The sequence below is a fragment of the Rhynchophorus ferrugineus genome, unplaced genomic scaffold, assembly GCF_030347505.1.
Source record: "Rhynchophorus ferrugineus isolate W39M unplaced genomic scaffold, kcgeb_rfMv2 rfM690, whole genome shotgun sequence".
Classification (NCBI taxonomy): domain Eukaryota; kingdom Metazoa; phylum Arthropoda; class Insecta; order Coleoptera; family Curculionidae; genus Rhynchophorus; species Rhynchophorus ferrugineus.
In genome coordinates this window covers 22,501-28,711 of record NW_027473267.1, presented here as the reverse complement: position 1 = coordinate 28,711, position 6,211 = coordinate 22,501, and positions in this window count along the sequence as shown.

Sequence of the window (6,211 nt, the reverse complement as noted above, 5' to 3'; positions counted from 1 at the left end):
CGGGCATAGGCTGCGGTTGTCAAGGTGGTGGTAGTTAGTCCCGCCGTTTACCCGCGCTCGGCATCTCGATCCTTCTCTGAACGGATCCGAACGCGATCTTAGTTAGGGACATTTTGAAATGTAGACCATGAGTCTATGGCTCTGGTGCTTGTTAAAGGTCTGAGCTGGTCTTTCCTGCGTAAGTATATGGACATTTTGAAATGTAGACTATCTGTCTATGGCTCTGGTGCTTGTTAAAGCTCCGAGCTGGTCTTTCCTGCGTAAGTATCGGGAACGGTTCACGTACGGGTCTCCGAGCGCCTGTTCGGTTCCGTCGCGGCAGTATTGCGTAAAATTTTAGATAAGGACAGTGGGAATCTCGTTAATCCATGCACGCGCCTTCCTGATATGTTCGGGCATAGGCTGCGGTTGTCAAGGTGGTGGTAGTTAGTCCCGCCGTTTACCCGCGCTCGGCATCTCGATCCTTCTCTGAACGGATCCGAACGCGATCTTAGTTAGGGACATTTTGAATTGTAGACCATGAGTCTATGGCTCTGGTGCTTGTTAAAGGTCTGAGCTGGTCTTTCCTACGTAAGTATATGGACATTTTGAAATGTAGACTATCTGTCTATGGCTCTGGTGCTTGTTAAAGCTCCGAGCTGGTCTTTCCTGCGTAAGTATCGGGGACGGTTCACGTACGGGTCTCCGAGCGCCTGTTCGGTTCCGTCGCGGCCGTATTGCGTAAAATTTTAGATAAGGACAGTGGGAATCTCGTTAATCCATGCACGCGCCTTCCTGATATGTTCGGGCATAGGCTGCGGTTGTCAAGGTGGTGGTAGTTAGTCCCGCCGTTTACCCGCGCTCGGCATCTCGATCCTTCTCTGAACGGATCCGAACGCGATCTTAGTTAGGGACATTTTGAAATGTAGACCATGAGTCTATGGCTCAGGTGCTTGTTAAAGGTCTGAGCTGGTCTTTCCTGCGTAAGTATATGGACATTTTGAAATGTAGACTATCTGTCTATGGCTCTGGTGCTTGTTAAAGCTCCGAGCTGGTCTTTCCTGCGTAAGTATCGGGGACGGTTCACGTACGGGTCTCCGAGCGCCTGTTCGGTTCCGTCGCGGCCGTATTACGTAAAATTTTAGATAAGGACAGTGGGAATCTCGTTAATCCATGCACGCGCCTTCCTGATATGTTCGGGCATAGGCTGCGGTTGTCAAGGTGGTGGTAGTTAGTCCCGCCGTTTACCCGCGCTCGGCATCTCGATCCTTCTCTGAACGGATCCGAACGCGATCTTAGTTAGGGACATTTTGAAATGTAGACCATGAGTCTATGGCTCTGGTGCTTGTTAAAGGTCTGAGCTGGTCTTTCCTGCGTAAGTATATGGACATTTTGAAATGTAGACTATCTGTCTATGGCTCTGGTGCTTGTTAAAGCTCCGAGCTGGTCTTTCCTGCGTAAGTATCGGGGACGGTTCACGTACGGGTCTCCGAGCGCCTGTTCGGTTCCGTCGCGGCCGTATTGCGTAAAATTTTAGATAAGGACAGTGGGAATCTCGTTAATCCATGCACGCGCCTTCCTGATATGTTCGGGCATAGGCTGCGGTTGTCAAGGTGGTGGTAGTTAGTCCCGCCGTTTACCCGCGCTCGGCATCTCGATCCTTCTCTGAACGGATCCGAACGCGATCTGCTGAGCTGGTCTTTCCTGCGTAAGTATATGGACATTTTGAAATGTAGACTATCTGTCTATGGCTCTGGTGCTTGTTAAAGCTCCGAGCTGGTCTTTCCTGCGTAAGTATCGGGGACGGTTCACGTACGGGTCTCCGAGCGCCTGTTCGGTTCCGTCGCGGCCGTATTGCGTAAAATTTTAGATAAGGACAGTGGGAATCTCGTTAATCCATGCACGCGCCTTCCTGATATGTTCGGGCATAGGCTGCGGTTGTCAAGGTGGTGGTAGTTAGTCCCGCCGTTTACCCGCGCTCGGCATCTCGATCCTTCTCTGAACGGATCCGAACGCGATCTGCTGAGCTGGTCTTTCCTGCGTAAGTATATGGACATTTTGAAATGTAGACTATCTGTCTATGGCTCTGGTGCTTGTTAAAGCTCCGAGCTGGTCTTTCCTGCGTAAGTATCGGGGACGGTTCACGTACGGGTCTCCGAGCGCCTGTTCGGTTCCGTCGCGGCCGTATTGCGTAAAATTTTAGATAAGGACAGTGGGAATCTCGTTAATCCATGCACGCGCCTTCCTGATATGTTCGGGCATAGGCTGCGGTTGTCAAGGTGGTGGTAGTTAGTCCCGCCGTTTACCCGCGCTCGGCATCTCGATCCTTCTCTGAACGGATCCGAACGCGATCTTAGTTAGGGACATTTTGAAATGTAGACCATGAGTCTATGGCTCTGGTGCTTGTTAAAGGTCTGAGCTGGTCTTTCCTGCGTAAGTATATGGACATTTTGAAATGTAGACTATCTGTCTATGGCTCTGGTGCTTGTTAAAGCTCCGAGCTGGTCTTTCCTGCGTAAGTATCGGGGACGGTTCACGTACGGGTCTCCGAGCGCCTGTTCGGTTCCGTCGCGGCCGTATTGCGTAAAATTTTAGATAAGGACAGTGGGAATCTCGTTAATCCATGCACGCGCCTTCCTGATATGTTCGGGCATAGGCTGCGGTTGTCAAGTTGGTGGTAGTTAGTCCCGCCGTTTACCCGCGCTCGGCATCTCGATCCTTCTCTGAACGGATCCGAACGCGATCTGCTGAGCTGGTCTTTCCTGCGTAAGTATATGGACATTTTGAAATGTAGACTATCTGTCTATGGCTCTGGTGCTTGTTAAAGCTCCGAGCTGGTCTTTCCTGCGTAAGTATCGGGAACGGTTCACGTACGGGTCTCCGAGCGCCTGTTCGGTTCCGTCGCGGCAGTATTGCGTAAAATTTTAGATAAGGACAGTGGGAATCTCGTTAATCCATGCACGCGCCTTCCTGATATGTTCGGGCATAGGCTGCGGTTGTCAAGGCGGTGGTAGTTAGTCCCGCCGTTTACCCGCGCTCGGCATCTCGATCCTTCTCTGAACGGATCCGAACGCGATCTGCTGAGCTGGTCTTTCCTGCGTAAGTATATGGACATTTTGAAATGTAGACTATCTGTCTATGGCTCTGGTGCTTGTTAAAGCTCCGAGCTGGTCTTTCCTGCGTAAGTATCGGGGACGGTTCACGTACGGGTCTCCGAGCGCCTGTTCGGTTCCGTCGCGGCAGTATTGCGTAAAATTTTAGATAAGGACAGTGGGAATCTCGTTAATCCATGCACGCGCCTTCCTGATTTGTTCGGGCATAGGCTGCGGTTGTCAAGGCGGTGGTAGTTAGTCCCGCCGTTTACCCGCGAACGATATCTCGATAAGTTAAAATTCAAAATGGTCCAAAGGTTAGGCTACTTTCGTAACTAATCGTATTACAATGCATGACCTTTTTTGATTAATGTGGTTTCTATTTAAAGCAGGTTTTACAGTTTTACCTAATTGTCAGTTTTCTGAATGTCTAAACTATTTTCGTCCAATTTTTTTGATTAATTCATTCCAATCGAAGGTTGTACGTATTATCGGTTGCGACGATACAGAATTCCATGTATCTGTGATTGATGAGCATGTCTTCATGTTCGTTGATCCTTCATTTCATTAGAACCAAATATAGTTGCCATGTGATATCGATTTGGCTCTGAATTCTCGTCATGTCGAATTGGTATTATATGGTCCCTCATAAGTAGGTGCACTTGAAGGTTCGTCAAATTATGCGGGCGTCCTCCCGCTATATTCAGGTATACATCGGAGGTTTTAATGCAGTTGTAACTGGCCTCACCGTTTAACCGCATATGATATACTGAAACGCGGATTTTATTCGCCATCGGACCGAACGGGCTCTAGAAGTACAATGCGGGTAATGATCGAATTCAGATGAATGGAATTAGTCTCCAATTCAATTTCCGCACGGGGCGATGTTTTTTAATTGTTTTTTGATAGTTCATCGCATTAGGTCTGAAAACTGTATATTTAATAGTCTCATAAGGTATAACTTATAAACGTATCTTGTGGTTCGTCTTCGAACTGAACGTACATTTAAGACAATGTTCCGAATTAAAATAGTGAATTTAATTCTGGAAATCGTAAGAAAATGTTTCCAAACATGATAATAGAATACAAAAAGAGTATAGGCTAGGTGCTTATCGGTTAAGATGAATGATATCCTTAAGTTTACACAACGTTCTGTAAAACGAATTTAGCAAAATAAAAGAGATTTACATCCCTTGTATTTGTCTTTATATACATACGCATATTATATGCAATATACTTATGTACGGAAAATGTTCCCAAGAACGAATTTAGACAAATAAAAAGGCGAATAGAAAAGATTGACATCCTCTCTATTCGCCTTTGTTATTTATACAGGCATACATAAATGCATCGTCGATGTATATCAATGCGATATATTTATGTACGGAAAATGTTCCCAAGAACGAATTTAGACAAATAAAAAGGCGAATAGAAAATATTGACATCCTCTCTATTCGCCTTTGTTATTTATACAGGCATACATAAATGCATCGTCGATGTATATCAATGCGATATATTTTTGTACGGAAAATGTTCCCAAGAACGAATTTAGACAAATAAAAAGGCGAATAGAAAAGATTGACATCCTCTCTATTCGCCTTTGTTATTTATACAAGCATACATAAATGTATCATCGATGTATATCAATGCGATATATTTATGTACGGAAAATGTTCCCAAGAACGAATTTAGACAAATAAAAAGGCGAATAGAAAGGATTGACATCCTCTCTATTCGCCTTTGTTATTTATACAAGCATACATAAATGTATCATCGATGTATATCAATGCGATATATTTATGTACGGAAAATGTTCCCAAGAACGAATTTAGACAAATAAAAAGGCGAATAGAAAGGATTGACATCCTCTCTATTCGCCTTTGTTATTTATACATGCATACATAAATGCGTCGTCGATGTATATCAATGCGATATATTTATGTACGGAAAATGTTCCCAAGAACGAATTTAGACAAATAAAAAGGCGAATAGAAAAGATTGACATCCTCTCTATTCGCCTTTGTTATTTATACAGGCATACATAAATGCATCGTCGATGTATATCAATGCGATATATTTATGTACGGAAAATGTTCCCAAGAACGAATTTAGACAAATAAAAAGGCGAATAGAAAAGATTGACATCCTCTCTATTCGCCTTTGTTATTTATACATGCATACATAAATGCGTCGTCGATGTATATCAATGCGATATATTTATGTACGGAAAATGTTCCCAAGAACGAATTTAGACAAATAAAAAGGCGAATAGAAAAGATTGACATCCTCTCTATTCGCCTTTGTTATTTATACAAGCATACATAAATGTATCATCGATGTATATCAATGCGATATATTTATGTACGGAAAATGTTCCCAAGAACGAATTTAGACAAATAAAAAGGCGAATAGAAAGGATTGACATCCTCTCTATTCGCCTTTGTTATTTATACAAGCATACATAAATGTATCATCGATGTATATCAATGCGATATATTTATGTACGGAAAATGTTCCCAAGAACGAATTTAGACAAATAAAAAGGCGAATAGAAAGGATTGACATCCTCTCTATTCGCCTTTGTTATTTATACATGCATACATAAATGCGTCGTCGATGTATATCAATGCGATATATTTATGTACGGAAAATGTTCCCAAGAACGAATTTAGACAAATAAAAAGGCGAATAGAAAGGATTGACATCCTCTCTATTCGCCTTTGTTATTTATACAAGCATACATAAATGTATCATCGATGTATATCAATGCGATATATTTATGTACGGAAAATGTTCCCAAGAACGAATTTAGACAAATAAAAAGGCGAATAGAAAGGATTGACATCCTCTCTATTCGCCTTTGTTATTTATACATGCATACATAAATGCGTCGTCGATGTATATCAATGCGATATATTTATGTACGGAAAATGTTCCCAAGAACGAATTTAGACAAATAAAAAGGCGAATAGAAAAGATTGACATCCTCTCTATTCGCCTTTGTTATTTATACAGGCATACATAAATGCATCGTCGATGTATATCAATGCGATATATTTATGTACGGAAAATGTTCCCAAGAACGAATTTAGACAAATAAAAAGGCGAATAGAAAAGATTGACATCCTCTCTATTCGCCT